The following is a 14,799-nucleotide window of genomic DNA, read 5'->3' as shown; positions in this document are numbered from 1 at the left end:
CTACACATCAGTGTGATCAAACAAAAACTAGAATGGTTTCCTGTTTTTTTCAGTTTGAAACCTAAAGGATACATTACATTTAAAAAATGTACTGCAGTCTAACCAGATTTAATCTAAAAAGTCAAAGCATAGTAGTCCAGAAGATGAACTGGTAGAGAAAATTTTTGTACTAAAACTACAGAAGAGAGTTCACACGCACATTGAAGGGACCACAGCACCACCTAATTTTTGTTTTTTAAAGCCTAAGTAAAAAATATTTTCAATTAAAATATCACATGCAAACAAACCACTTAAGAGTTGTGTCTCAAAGGTCTTCCAGAAGTCTTCTAGTTAACGGAAAATCAAAACAGTTCCTTTTTGTAGGCAAAACCAATTTTGCTTTGTGTGCTAATTTTTTTTTTAAACTTTAAAAACATCCCCCCCCCCCACAGCATCTTATTCTCACACATACTCTTCTTCCCCCTTGCAAAGTGCTGTTATATCTGAAAGGGAGGCATCATTCTGATAACAGTCCATATGTCAAAGGCACTTAACACATGGCACCATACTCCATCGTACACTAAAATTCAAGATACAAAACCATGTCACAAGCCTTATTGTAAAGAGAGAAGGAAGATCTTGAAGAAACAACTAAAGTGACATCAGCGATAAAGGCAGAGAAAGTTAACCAGACGGAGAAAGAGAATGTCTCTTACATAACCATCATCACCGGCTTTTAAAATAACCGGGCCTCTGCCCTTCTCACTTCCTTACCTGAATTTCACAAAGTCTGCTGTAGGGGCTGTTTCTCACACATAAAAACTTGCAGTGTCTGCCCTCAAGAAAGCGTTAGCGCTATTTAAAGTCCTGTCCCCTTCTCCGAGGGCTGCAAGACCCGCATGTAAACAGAGACACAGGGAACCAGAGCACCGCAGCCTCTACCACTGAGCCATAAACCTCGGTCACGACTGCAGCACCGGCTCATCCTCTGGGCTTGAGTCAAGCGCTGCATCAACAGCCCAACTCTCTGTTTGTAAACCCAATTCCTCCTCCTCATCCCAGTGCCTTTCCAAGCCGGGACCTATTTCCTGTTCGCCCCTGCCTGCAATGCGAGATGTCCCGCTAATCTCTGGTGCTGCTGCAGAGCCCCCCGCATCCCCCGCTGGGGCCCCGCTGAGCTCAGCGGCGTCTGAACTCCAGTAACCCCGGCACGGCGCGCTGCAAACCAGGGCCCGCCGGCCGCGGAATTCCCCCCGCCGCCCTTCCCCGCAGCCGGGGGGGCCAGATCCAGAGGCCCCGCGGAGGAGGAGAACTGGGGTGGAGCAGCGGTATCGGGGGAGGGGAAAGGGGGGCGAAGGATTCACCCCCCCGCCCCCACCCAAGGGGAGGATTTGCGGAGACGGCGGAGGATTCGGGGTCGGGGAGGGGGGAGCTGGTGGGGGGGGGATCGGGGGGCCCCTCAAGGGGCATTTGTGGAGAGAGAGAGTGGGGGGGGTTCAGGGGGCCCTCGGAGGGGGGGTCTGGGGATGGGGGGGCAGGGGGCCCCTCGGGGGGGCTAATCGGGGGAAGGCTGCTTGGGAGGCTCACGGGGGAATGCGGAAGGGGGGCAGAGGCTCGGGGGACCCTTGGGGCCGCGGGGAATTTGGGGAGTCGGGCGGGGAGGGGGACGGAGGTATTTGTGGAGAGAGTGGGGGGGGCTCAGGGGGCCCCTCAGGGGGTGCGGGGGGGCTCAGGGGGCCCCCTGGGGGGGATTCGGGGAGGGGGGCTGGTTGGGGGGAACCGGGGGTATCTGTGAAGCGAGCGGGGGGGCTCAAGGGGCCCCCGAGGGCGGCCAGTTACCTGGGCCGGCGAGGGTGGCTCCTCCCCGGGCGGGCGGGTCTCAGTCAGAGCCGCGGCTCGGTGCCCGGCCTGCGCTGGCTCGGCGGGGGCGGCGGCGGCGGCAGAGCGTCTCCCGCCGGCACCATCCTCCCCGCGCGGCTCCCGGCGCCCCGAGCGAGCTCCAGGCCCCGCTGCGCCCGGCCCCGGCTCCCGGCCCCGCCCCGCCAGCGGGCGGCGCATGCGCGGGCCGCGCGGAGACAAAGTACCGCTCCCGGCGCCGCCCCGCCCCCCCCGCGGCAGCGCCGCCACTGGGCCCGCGCGGGGGGCGCGTCGGTCCGGGCAGCCCCCTCCGCCGCGCGGCGCCTCCAGCTCCTCCCCGGCCCGGTCCGCCGGTGCACGAGGCTCCCCCTGCCCCCCCATGTGTGCACCCCCCCCCCGGCACATGGGTGCACGAGGCTCCCCCTGCGTGCACCCGCCATGTGGGCATCCCCAGGCACATCAGTGCACAAGGCTCCCCCTGCCCCCCATGTGTGCACCCCCCGGCACATCGGTGCACGAGGCACCCCCTGTGCCCCCCCCGCATGCACCCCCCACGGCACATCAGTGCACGAGGCACCCCCTGCGTGCACCCCCCATGTGTGCACCCCCCCGGCACATCTGTGCATGAGGCTCCCCCTGCGTGCACCCCCCATGTGTGTACCCCCCCCGGCACATCAGTGCACGAGGCACCCCCTGCGTGCACCCCCTCATGTGTGCATCCCCAGGCACATCAGTGCACAAGGCTCCCCCTGCCCCTCCATGTGTGCACCCCCCCGGCACATCGGTGCACGAGGCACCCCCTGTCCCCCCCCCGCATGCATCCCCCCGGGCACATCTGTGCACGAAGCTCCCCTTTGATGCACCCCCCATGTGTGCACCGCAGGCACATCGGTGCACGAGGCTCCCCCTGCATGCACCCCCCCGGCACATCGGTGCACGAGGCTCCCCCTACGTATACAGCCCCCCAAAAAACTTGGTGTCTGCAGCTGCCCCGAGCTTCGTCACACACACACACCCCCCTCCCGGGTGCACACTGCATTTCCCCCTCTGGGGCATTTGGCCCCGGGACTGCAAACTGCCGCCCTCGCGAGCCCCCCTCTTCGTTTCTCTCCTTAGTGTTGTTTTCTGGTTACAGACTCACTGCTCCGGGCTCTGTCTAGAGCGAGACTCGTACGTGTGTGCGGGGCGGGTAATGTCTCAACGCTTCACATGTCTGCGGATTGTCCCGCGCTTGCCAAATAGTACCGGGCTGAGCATTGCAGCTCTCTGGATAGGTAGGTAAGGGCTGTATGGCGATCACCTTACCAAACACTGAAATGCAGCCACCCCTGGACTGGATCACAGCTGCGGTTTAGCAACAAATACCTACGATTTAGGACAGGAAGTGAAGAATATTGCAGTTGAGGGAAATTACAGTGGGAATTAGGGACAGACGATTATATGGTTTGGGATTTTTTCCTCTAGCTCCCCTCATAGCAAAATCTAACCTCTGAAAAGAATCCAGTTATCCAAGTGGGAATTTGGTCAAGACACAAGACCTAACACATCTTTTTCAAAAGTGCAACAAGCTCTTCAATAACCATAAGAGAGCACACAACATCTGTTTCATGTCTCAACCAGAAGACAATGCAAAATTCTTTCCTGCAAGAGGGAAAGACTGAAAAATGCTTTGTGATCAATTCCAAATAAGGGAGTCTCCCTCTAACTACAGTAACAGACTTGAAAGATGTGTCTAGTATATATTTAAAATGTCGGCAGCTACGTAACTGAAGCCCTAAAACAAATTTGTTACCATTTCTCTTCTCCAAAAATGTCACTAAAGTCAGAGGCTTGGTTTAAATTATGATGAAAGATTATTTTTTTAAATGCTAACGACCCTTGGCCAAGTCTCAGTTCTGCCTGTTTCAGATTTGAAAGATATAACAAGCTATGCTATAAATCAGAAAATCAGCCCTCAACATCTGGTAAAATTCCGGCGTATAGTCTCTGGATGGAATTTTCTATAGACACCTCTACATTTATAATATGTTTAAAAAATGAAATTCAGTGAAACCCTGTTGTAAAGCACACAATGATTTAGCAATTAAAAAATATTAAAACTTACTATAAGAGTGATGCAGTATCTTTTATGGGACCAACTGAACAAGCTTTCGAGCTTATCTCCCCTACTCTGTCTCTCTCAGATCCTCGGACCAAAATGGCTGCAACACTGCAAAAACTTACAAAATCTTTTTCAATAGTGTACTTTAATTTCAATAGTGCCTTTGTTGCAGGACCTACTAGGAGATAATTGACCTTTTGTTGTGATGCTTTGACATCTTTTTCAGCTGGAGAGAATATTTTGTGTCACAGTCAGTTCTCTCATACCACAGCCCTGAATGGCAGGAAGTATTGTTTAAAGACCCAGTCCCACAGCCCTTACTACTGTAAATAGTTCCACAGGAATACTCATATGAGTAAGGCCTGCAGAACTGGGGTCTAAATGTGTGTTGTGTGTGGTAAAGCAAGAGTTACAGCCAAGTCTGAGTAATGAATTTGTCCTTCTGGTTTATTAATTGTAAAGCTCCATTGTTTGAAGCATTTCAAATTAAGCAGCACAAAAGCACTAAAAGTATTCAAAAGGCAAAAATCTTGTTGTGTCCAGGGGATGGACTATCCAACGTAAGTTTTTTCCTCCCATGTCTTACATGAGGATTGGAGGACTTCCCACAGAGGCACAGATTCTACAGAAGTGTAGCGTTAGATCTGAAGCCATCCAGTGCTACTGAGAACAGATATTCAAAGAACAAGCTCTGTCCATTCTTTGAAAATTCCCCTGGTCTGAGTGCCCCAAACCTTCTTCAAAACACTCAAAGACGACCATTTGAAAATTCCCCTATCTTCTTTCTCTACAATGTAGAGTCTACATACAAGTAACTTCTGTTTCTGTGGGATTCAGTCTACATTCACTGAAATCAATGGCAAAGCTCCCATTGGCTTTAATGGTGCAGTATCAGCACCTGTGAGTCCTACTCCATATAATCAGTAAAAAGAAAAGGAGGACTTGTGGCACCCTGTTATATAATCAGTGGTACTCCTGCTGGGAAGCATGAAAATGGCATCTTACACAGAGAGAACCATCACATCACTCACAGTTACAGATAATGTGACAGTCATTTATAGGAAAGGTTTTGAAAATTCCTTTTTTGACATGTTTCTATTCTTATTTGGTAAGTATTTATGTAATAAGGGTATTATAACAATCTATGAGTTTTCCTTTCAGTGTGCAAGCAAATGATAAGAATCCAATCTCAGTTTTTGTTTTGTCTATCATCTCTCATATTTTTCATTCTGAAAAATGTTTTCGTTCAGAAAGACAAGCTTCTAATGGGTAGACCAGGTACATGGCTTTGCAATTGCTCCAGTGTCATATTTTTAAAAATCGTTCTGCTTCACTTGTCAGTGATTTCAAAGGCCTTTTATGATTCTCCATTATTGTACTTCTGAATTCAGTTATCATTTACATCTCGTTAGTAACACAGGGAAACAATTTGGATTCCAAACTTTTAGCAATCAGCAGAAAAAAAGCTGGCACATATCAGAAACAAAAGCTCTGCTGAAGTCCGAAGAAAAGCCTGCACGGAGGCATCTCATTAAAACTTTCAAAAGACCTTCTCATAGCTCAGAGATAATGTGGAAGCTGGTGACAGTGGCTGGACATGTGCCAACACCTCAAATCAGACACAAAGAAAGTTTCTTTGAGGGGTATAACGATGCTGGTTCTGGTGGGACCCAACTGAGTGTGCCAATTCAGGACAAACTGCTTAAAGCAGGGCAGTTACAGCCCAAGGCTGGGGTTTCTATGCACACCACGGCAAACGAAACCAGTCAGACAGAGAAGACTTTGGTTTTACCCACTGGCTAACCACAAGTCACACAAGCAATTCCCTTAGACACTCCAGTTTCCCAGGATCACCACCAGTGCCACTCCTTATGGGGACAAATGGTTATGAAAACCAATACCCCAGTAAAAGAAAAAAGGTTCTCTCAATCCCAAAGGACCAAGCCCCAGACCCAGGTCAATATACAAATCAGATCTTACCCACAAATCACGCTGTTGCCAATCCTTTAGAATCTAAAGGTTCATTCATAAAAGGAAAAAGATAGAGATGAGAGCTAGAATTGGTTAAATGGAATCAATGACATACAGTGATGGCAAAGTTCTTGGTTCAGGCTTGCAGCAGTGATAGAATAAATGGCAGGTTCAAATCAAGTCTCTGGAGAACATCCCCAGCTGCGATGGGTCATTCAGTCCTTCCTTCCTTCAAAGCTTTAGTGTAGCAAAGTTCCTCCAGAGGTCAGAAGCAGGATTGAAGACAAGATGGAGGAGCTGCAGCAGTTTTTTATATTCTCTTGTCATGTGGTCTTTCTTTCTTTGTCCCAAAGACAAGCTGTCCATCACATGGCATGGAAAAACCTCAGAGTTCTGTCCATAGGCATGTCCCTGCATACCTTGCTGAGTCATAAGGCGAGTCTGCCTTTTCTCAATGGGTCAGTTGTATAGCTGATGGTCCTTAATGGGCCATCAAGCAGGCTAGGCAGAGCTGACACCAGCTTGTCTGGAGTGTTCCCCAGAAGCATAGCACAAGTTTGAAATACAGATAGTACAGAGCCAATATTCGTAACTTTAACTACAAAAATAATACACTCATGTAGACAGCATAATCATAACCTTGTCTTAGACACCTTATTTGACCCCCCCTTTATACAAGATTTGGTGCCACTACAGGACTTTGGTTGCAACAATGATCTATACGGTCCCAGCTTAAGTCAATAACGTCACAAGGGGATTTCAAGGACAGCAGAAACACTGGCCTGGATGAAAATGCAAAGTATGTCCAAGATGGAAAATGATTGGAGGCTTTGTATTTTAGTGTTTTCCATGCAATTATTGCAAGAAACATTTATGTTAATTTACTTACACACACACAAATAAAGGTTAATCTTTGTATGTATTAGGTACAGTGACATAATGAAGTGTAATGATTATACACACAAACTGTGTCAAAAGAACATTATTAAAGTTGCAAAGTTGGGCACTGAAAAGTTAGGAAATGTCCGATTTTGCTCATGCATTAGGACAGTCTTTAATTACATGATCACATACTATTTTTCCCACACAGGACCCCTGCCTCATTCAGAGCACAGGATTCACGGTGCTCACTTAACGAGGAGCAGCAGCTATCGGTATTTTTTTTATCCTCGTCGTGTGTGTGGCACCAGGACTTATTTACTGCACACTATTCAAACTTGGCTCTGTACACAGAATTATGGATTTCCTCACGGTCTTTTCTATGGTGCTCATCACTATGGTATCTAAGTGCTTACACTAATTAATTATCTTCACAACTCCCCTGTAAGGTGAGAGGGTGCTATTTACAGGTGGGAAGCTGAGGCATAGAGAGAGTAAGGTCAAAAGTATCCACTAACTCTGGGTTCCCAATCTGTCACCTAGATCCAAATCCTCAAAGATATTTAGGTGCTGAATTCCCAATGGAAGCGCAGCTTCCATGGACTTCAGTCGCAGTTGTGAGTGCTCAGCACTTCTGCAGATCTGACCTCATGCCAGACAGGTCTCATATCTGGCACCCAGCAATGAGGAACGCACAATTAGTGACCGCCTATGAAAAGTATGGTTTAAGCGCATCACATCGGAACTCTAGGAGAAGAACGTATAGAATCCAATTCTCCAGAGCAGCATTCAACTGCCTACATGAGACCACCTTTTCTCTTCCCGTAATCCCCTGCATCATGTATTACACACCTTTGAACTTTTGCAACAAATGAAGCAGCAGTCCTACAGACATATTCCTTTACTACACAACGCCAGAGAAGGTTCTTCCTGTGAATGAGGCAAGGGTCCTGTGGAAAAATAGTATGTGATGATCTCATTTTTTGAAACATACTTTTTAGTGTGCAATTTCCAAGGTTTTTTAAAGGAGAAAACTGAATAAACAGAAATTCCATCATGTGGAATCATACTGACTCCCACTTGGCTGTCAGCAGGGTGTCCTTTGGATCCACAGCACAGACCTCTGCCTCTGCCAGTTCTTCTAACAGAGTAACTCATAGCAGTGGTAGGTTGTCACCCTCTCTGTGGACCAGCCACTAGAGTGGGATAAGAAGCATCCTTTGCCAGTGGGTTTCACAGCTATTTGCTGACAGAAGAATGAGGAGACTCAGGAATCTTGGGTTCCGTTCCAGGCTTTGGAAGGGAGTGTTCTCTAGTGGGCACAGTCACCTCTGACCGTTGTCCCCAAGTATGACCCCTTCTGACCCATTCCCTTCAACCAGTCCTGTGTTCCCCACCCCTGCCTCCTCATCCCATTCTCCTTGCCTACCCAGCCCTAGTCTTCATCCCAATTCTAGTCTCATTGCCCTGCTAGTCTTAGTTTCCACCTTGAGTCAGTCTCCACATCTGATCTGTCATTTCCCACACAGGCTCCCAGTCTTCTTGCCCAGCTGCCCCATATTCCCCCCCACCCTAAGCTCCTCAATTTATCTGTCTTCCCCCAATTCCAAGTGTCCTTGACTAGCCAGCCCCAGACTGTCTCCCCCTGGCTCCCAGAACCCTCCCACAACCCCCCTAAACTCTTAATCAGTCTTCCTCCTCTCCCCTCAGACTCCCAATTCTTCCCCTCCCATCTTCCTGTTCCCAGTCTCCTGGCCCAGTCAGTCCATCTCTCCCCCATCTCTACTTCCAAACTTTCCAAGATACTGTTTCTCACATCATCATTGAGAATCATATAGGAAAGACCAAAAATCAGCAAGAAAGAAATCAAGATTTTATCATTATCATAATAATGAAGGACGCGGACCCAAGAAAAATCTATAGCTCCCAAAATATACAGCGTTTACTACTGCCTAAGTAGTAATGTGCTAGTCTCTGTATTGAGAAGCTCTAAAACATCAGGTAGAAGAGAGAGCTGGAGATGCAGGGAAAGTGATGAATGAATATTTTCTCTGCAAGCAAAAGTACCACAATTATCTATCTTACTAAGGCGCCCAACATCCTTCTCCAACTCCAGGTAACCCAGAACATAACAACAACAGAAATAAATAAAATTGGGTCCAAGAGTAGAAGAAAGCCAATGTTCAGATTCAGGAAGTGATGAATTAGATCATACATATTATGCCACCCTCTAGCAATTACAGCATGTACCAACACCGATATTAAACAGTCCTCACAACACTCCTGTGAAGTAGCTATATAAGTACTGTAAACTCGATTTTATAGATGGGGAAGCTGAGATACAGACTAGGGAAGGCTTATATTTTCAAGTGTCCACTAATACTGAGTGTTTCAGTTTAAACTTGAGACACCACTGTCTCTCCAAATGGTCCCCTTACAACAGACACACCCCAAATTAGTGAACACTTGAGAATTTAACCCTAAGTGACTTGCCTAAAGCTACACAGTGACTCAGATCAGAGCCATCATTCAAATTCAGGAGTTCCTAAATGTCATGACTGGGCACAAAATCCACTAGAAGATCATGCTGCCTGTTACATTACATTGACAATCACTGGTCATGACAAGCAGTGCAGGCCTGAATAAAAGCTACACTTGGCATGAACTAACTCATTTTGCAAAAATTTGAACCTATTCAGATACTATAGGTTTTAATGTTTGACTTGTACTCAGATCCTATTGGATTCACCTACCCCTTCTGAGAGACTATGAAAAAGGGAGCAGGGTGCGGGGCAAAAGGAAAAACAAACATGAAACTGTGCAAAAAAGGCTGAAATGGGAAACCGAGATTAATAAAACTTGTTTAAAAAATAACACCCACAAAACACCCACTGGTGCACTGAATGTAGCGGTTCTTCTGTCCCTGAGAACACAGACTCCCCTTTACATTTTTTTTCCTGGCATGTGTTTAATTTAAAGGGAGGGTGGGGGAATGTCACAGATTCAGATGATTTTTCCAAACCAAAAAACAGTCTGAGGGGCTTGCAAAGCCTAAAATTCTGGACAGTCGGCCCATCTATAATCCATACCACATTAAGGCCCTGCTCCAGCACCCATTGCAGTCAGTAAGAGTGGCAGATGCTCAACACCTCAGGCTTGCAATGTTGTTACTTTTGCTTTCTAACTCATTCACTCTTCACAATCTAGAATTTTTCCTTAATAGAGCATTCCTGAAGGCAGCTTTCTGTCTGAGATTTCCATACTAACTGTTTTCTATTTTTAACGGCCATTTTAAAGGATCCTTTTGTTCCATTTCCCAAATAGAGCTACATACTGCGGCTGCTCTAAGCGTTTGATCCTGCTCTCTAATATGCAATATGCACCACACTTTAGGAAGTCAGCCACTTGGCTTCAGCACGTATGCACAGGAACACATTTTGCAAGATGCTCAGCAGTGCCTGCCAGGAACATGAGCTGCTGGACTGGAGCCAGTGTGCATCGGTTTGATGTGCCACCACCTCTTTTATTTCATTCCGGAGCATACCAGGACAGAGAGGACATCGGGAGAGGCAGGAGGGAAGGCTTGCTTTTAACATTTCCATGTGTTTTTCTTCTTGATTTCCTGCAGTTACAGTTACCCCATTCTGTACCCAGTGAGCACTGTCCACAAGACTTACCCTTTAACTACACAGAAGAGACTGTGCTGTCTAGATTTAACAAGAAACTAGGTACCACCAGCTCCCAGACTTTAATTCTGTGTGGGCTTAGACAAGTCACTTAACCCACTCTGGACCAAATTTAGAATTGCATCCACTTATGCCAGTATTGAATTTGGGTCTGCGTGCCTCAGTTTCCCCAGCTAGGAAACGATCTACACCACAGGGGTGTTGCAATTATTAGTTAAATGCTTGTATTGTGCCTAGCACAATGGGGTCCTGCTCCCTGGCTGGGGCTTCCTGTCATTATCACAATACCAATAATAAAAATAATTTGTGCATCATATCCCAGGAACAAAGTATGCAGTATAAACACTGAGGCCTAAAATGACCTCTTCTCTTCAGCTTCATTCCCCAGACCAAATAAGAAAGCTTACTTACTTTTTTACTTCATTATTTTTCTCTTAGACTTGTAAGAACTATCAAAGATTTCAGAGATAGGGAAACTACCAAACTACGTGACATCATTTTCCTACTCAACATCTTTGAAGAGAGAGGAAATGGGATCCAGCCTTGTAGGAGTATGGGGGAGGGTAGTGTTCCTATGTAGCAGGACGTTTTAATCTCAAAATACGACTTTGTTAATTGCTATGTACAACTCTGGAAGCTCCCCCATAGAGGGACACGTCAACAGAGGACAATTGCATGTCATAAAAGGAAAATATGATTTCAAGGAAAATGTCTTCTTGTCTGAGACAGACACAACAAACAGTATGTGAGATGCATTTTAAAGGTGTAACTGCCATTTTGGGGAAAAAGCTCATTATCTGCTGCTTCTCAGTGTCTCTTAAAATTACATATTTTTGTAAACTCCTCCATCACATATAGTTTATTTAGTGAGGCCCAAAAGTATCAAATTAAAACTTTTTACAACTTCTACTTGAGTTTTCATATGTAAGAAATCAGGCTGTTTGCTGCTGAACAATTATTCCCTAACTTCCATAAAACAGGAAACCCCCATGTTACAGGACATCATCTCTGTGCAGAGGTTATTTTTCTTTCTCTGCAGTACTTCTGCCATCAGCAACAAACAAATAAAACCCCTTCAAATGATGTCCATCCGCAGTGATTATTCAGGAGATCCTTGAGGGGAGGGGTAGCCTCTGCAGAGTTGGTGCAGGGAGACACCAAGCCTGATAGGAATCACCTGAGAAGTTGTAATAGCCTTGGGTGGTACTAACTGCTGAGTCAAGATCCCTAGGCACTGAGGAACCTCCATCTAAAGGGTCTATTGCAGGGGTGGGCAAACTTTTTTGGCCCGAGGGCCACATCTGGGTGGGGAAATTGCTTGCAGGGCCATGAACGTAGGGCTGGGGCAGGGGGTTGGGGTGCGAGAGGGAGTGCTGGGTGTGGGAGGGGGTGCGGTGTGCAGGAAGGAGCTCAGGGCAAGGGGTTGGGGCAGAGGAGGCGTACAAGGTGTACGAGGGGGCTCAGGGAAAGGGGTTGGGGTGCATGAGGGGGCTCAGGGCAGTGGTGCAGGGAGGGGTGAGTGCGGGAGGGGGCTCAGGACAGGGGTGCAGGAGGGGTGCGGCAGGGGGTTGAGATGCAGCAGGGGGCTCAGGGCAGAGAGTTGGGGTATGGGGTGCAGGAGGGATTCAAGCTCCGGCCCAGCACCGCTTACCTGGAGCGGCTCCAGGGTGGCAGCGGCACGCACCAGGGACAGGGCAGGTTCCCTGGCCCCGCGCCACTCCGGAAAGCGGCCGGCACCTCATCCATGCAGCCCCTGTTCCCTGTTCCTGGCCAATGGGAGCTTTGGGGGAGGTACCCACAGGCAAGGGCAGTGCGCAGAGCTCTCTGCCCCACCCCCACCGCACCACAGGGACATGGTGCCAGCCGCTTTTGGGAGCGGCAGGGGGCCCGTGGCGCCACGGGGCCGGCAATCCCGCAGGCCGAATCCAAAGCCCTGAGGGGCCGGATCCGGCCTACGGGCCGTAGTTTGCCCACCCCTGGTCTATTGGGATGATGATGAGAAGGAGATGCACAAGAGAACAGGAGTTGGAAGCTATGTAAAAGCACAGAACCTCTCAGTGCATGGCCCTCTGCCTCCAACAGATTCCCTGGAGTCCGCATGGATTTCAGAGGATCCATTGGGCTTCAGACCAAACCCACAAGCTGCTCCATAAGTGCCAACAATAATCTAGGGAAACATAAATGAGAGGAACCTGGCAGTTTTCCTGCTCCCTAAATGCCAGCTCTATGTTTTTTCACTGGAAAAGACAATCTGATCCACTAAGAGTGAAAATAAGTGTCAACAGAGAAAAGAAAAGGAGTACTTGTGGCACCTTAGAGACTAACCAGTTTATTTGAGCATGAGCTTTCGTGAGCTACAGCTCACTTCATCGGATGCATAGCATATCGTGGAAACTGCAGAAGACATTATATACACACAGAGACCATGAAACAAAACTTCCTCCCACCTCACTCCCCCGCTGGCAACAGCTTATCTAAAGTGATCCTCAAGTAGAGCCATTTCCAGCACAAATCCAGGTTTTCTCACCCTTTCCCCCCCCCCCCCCCCCACACACATACAATCTCACTCTCCTGCTGGCAACAGCCCATCCCCCTTTGAAACCCCTCTTTATAATGCGCATGATAATCAAGGTGGGTCACCTCCAGCACTAATCCAGGTTTTCTCACCCCCCCCCCACACCCCCCCCCTTTTTTTTTTTTTCCAAAAACCACACACACAAACTCATTCTCCTGCTGGCAACAGCTCATCTTACAATGTGCACAGCAATAATCCAAGTTTAACCAGAACGTCTTGGGGGGGGTTTTGCAGGAAAAAACCAAGGGGAGACAGGCTACCTTGCATAATGACTTAGCCACTCCCAGTCTCTATTCAAGCCCAAATTAATAGTATCCAATTTGCAAATGAATTCCAATTCAGCAGTTTCTCGCTGGAGTCTGGATTTGAAGTTTTTTTGCTTTAAGATAGCGACCCTCATGTCTGTGATTGCGTGACCAGAGAGATTGAAGTGTTCTCCGACTGGTTTATGAATGTTATAATTCTTGACATCTGATTTGTGTCCATTTATTCTTTTACGTAGAGACTGTCCAGTTTGACCAATGTACATGGCAGAGGGGCATTGCTGGCACATGATGGCATATATCACATTGGTGGATGTGCAGGTGAACGAGCCTCTGATAGTGTGGCTGATGTTGTTAGGCCCTGTGATGGTGTCCCCTGAATAGATATGTGGGCACAGTTGGCAACGGGCTTTGTTGCAAGGATAGGTTCCTGGGCTAGTGGTTCTGTTGTGTGGTATGTGGTTGTTGGTGAGTATTCGCTTCAGGTTGGGGGGCTGTCTGTAGGCAAGGACTGGCCTTTCTCCCAAGATTTGTGAGAGTGTTGGGTCATCCTTCAGGATAGGTTGTAGATCCTTAATAATGCGTTGGAGGGGTTTTAGTTGGGGGCTGAAGGTGACGGCTAGTGGCGTTCTGTTATTTTCTTTGTTAGGCCTGTCCTGTAGTAGGTGACTTCTATGCATCCGATGAAGTGAGCTGTAGCTCACGAAAGCTCATGCTCAAATAAATTGGTTAGTCTCTAAGGTGCCACAAGTACTCCTTTTCTTTTTACGAATACAGACTAACACGGCTGTTACTCTGAAACCTGTCATTATGCAAGGCACTGCATTTAGCCGCATGGAGTGGAAATCTATCAACTGCATGAAAAAACTTGTACAGATACAGACAGACATCATCTTCCTTTCCAAATGCAAACAGATGGACATCGTACCAAAAGGACTGAAGGTAAAAAATCCATTACAATCTACATACCACACAGACTATGCTGACAGCTTGTGCCACACGCTCTCAAAGAAACTGCAGAATCACCTGATCAACATCCTCTACAGCAAACAGGGGAAGATTAAGAATGAGCTCTCAAAAATGGATACTCTCATAAAAAACCAACCTTCCACACAAACTTCCTCGTGGCTGGATTTTACTAAAACTAGACAAGCCATTTACAACGCACACTTTACTTCTCTACAAAAGAAAAAGGACACTAAACTTTCTAAACTACTACAGGCTACAAGGGGCCACAGCAATGATTCCCTCAACCCACCCAGCAATATTGTTAATCTATCCAACTATACTCTCAGCCCAGCAGAAGCTGCTGTCCTATCTCGGGGTCTCTCCTTCTGCCCCTCCACCCCCTCGAACATGATACAGTTCTGTGGTGACCTAGAATCCTATTTTCGACGTCTCCGACTCAAGGAATATTTCCAAAATACCTCTGAACAACATAATGATCCACAGAGGCCTGCCTACCAACATTACAAAAAGAAGGATTCT

At 47.7% G+C, this 14,799-nt stretch overlaps 1 protein-coding gene and 1 long non-coding RNA gene across 3 annotated transcripts in view; both read right to left on the bottom strand.

The window, feature by feature from the left end:
- The window catches only part of RNF145 (ring finger protein 145), a 56,252-nt gene extending 54,247 nt beyond the window's left edge, over positions 1-2,005 (bottom strand). The window contains exon 1 of one of the 2 annotated variants that reach the window (XM_037906652.2): positions 1,819-2,005. The gene's annotated coding sequence lies outside the window, so the exon portion shown is untranslated. Of the gene's footprint in view, positions 1-753; positions 1,176-1,818 lie in introns of those variants that run through there. The other variant, XM_043553060.1, reaches the window with a different exon arrangement.
- A 4,805-nt stretch (positions 2,006-6,810) lies between these two features.
- On the bottom strand, positions 6,811-11,859 carry LOC122466854. Its single transcript, XR_006292747.1, has 2 exons — positions 7,858-11,859; positions 6,811-7,737 (listed from the first exon to the last, which is right to left on the bottom strand). It is a non-coding gene; the product is annotated as an uncharacterized LOC122466854 (long non-coding RNA).
- Positions 11,860-14,799: the final 2,940 nt, after the last annotated feature.

The sequence above is a fragment of the Chelonia mydas genome, chromosome 8 (assembly GCF_015237465.2).
Source record: "Chelonia mydas isolate rCheMyd1 chromosome 8, rCheMyd1.pri.v2, whole genome shotgun sequence".
NCBI classification, from domain to species: domain Eukaryota; kingdom Metazoa; phylum Chordata; order Testudines; family Cheloniidae; genus Chelonia; species Chelonia mydas.
Note: the sequence above shows the minus strand (reverse complement) of the source record. Positions and strands in the feature narration are given on the sequence as shown.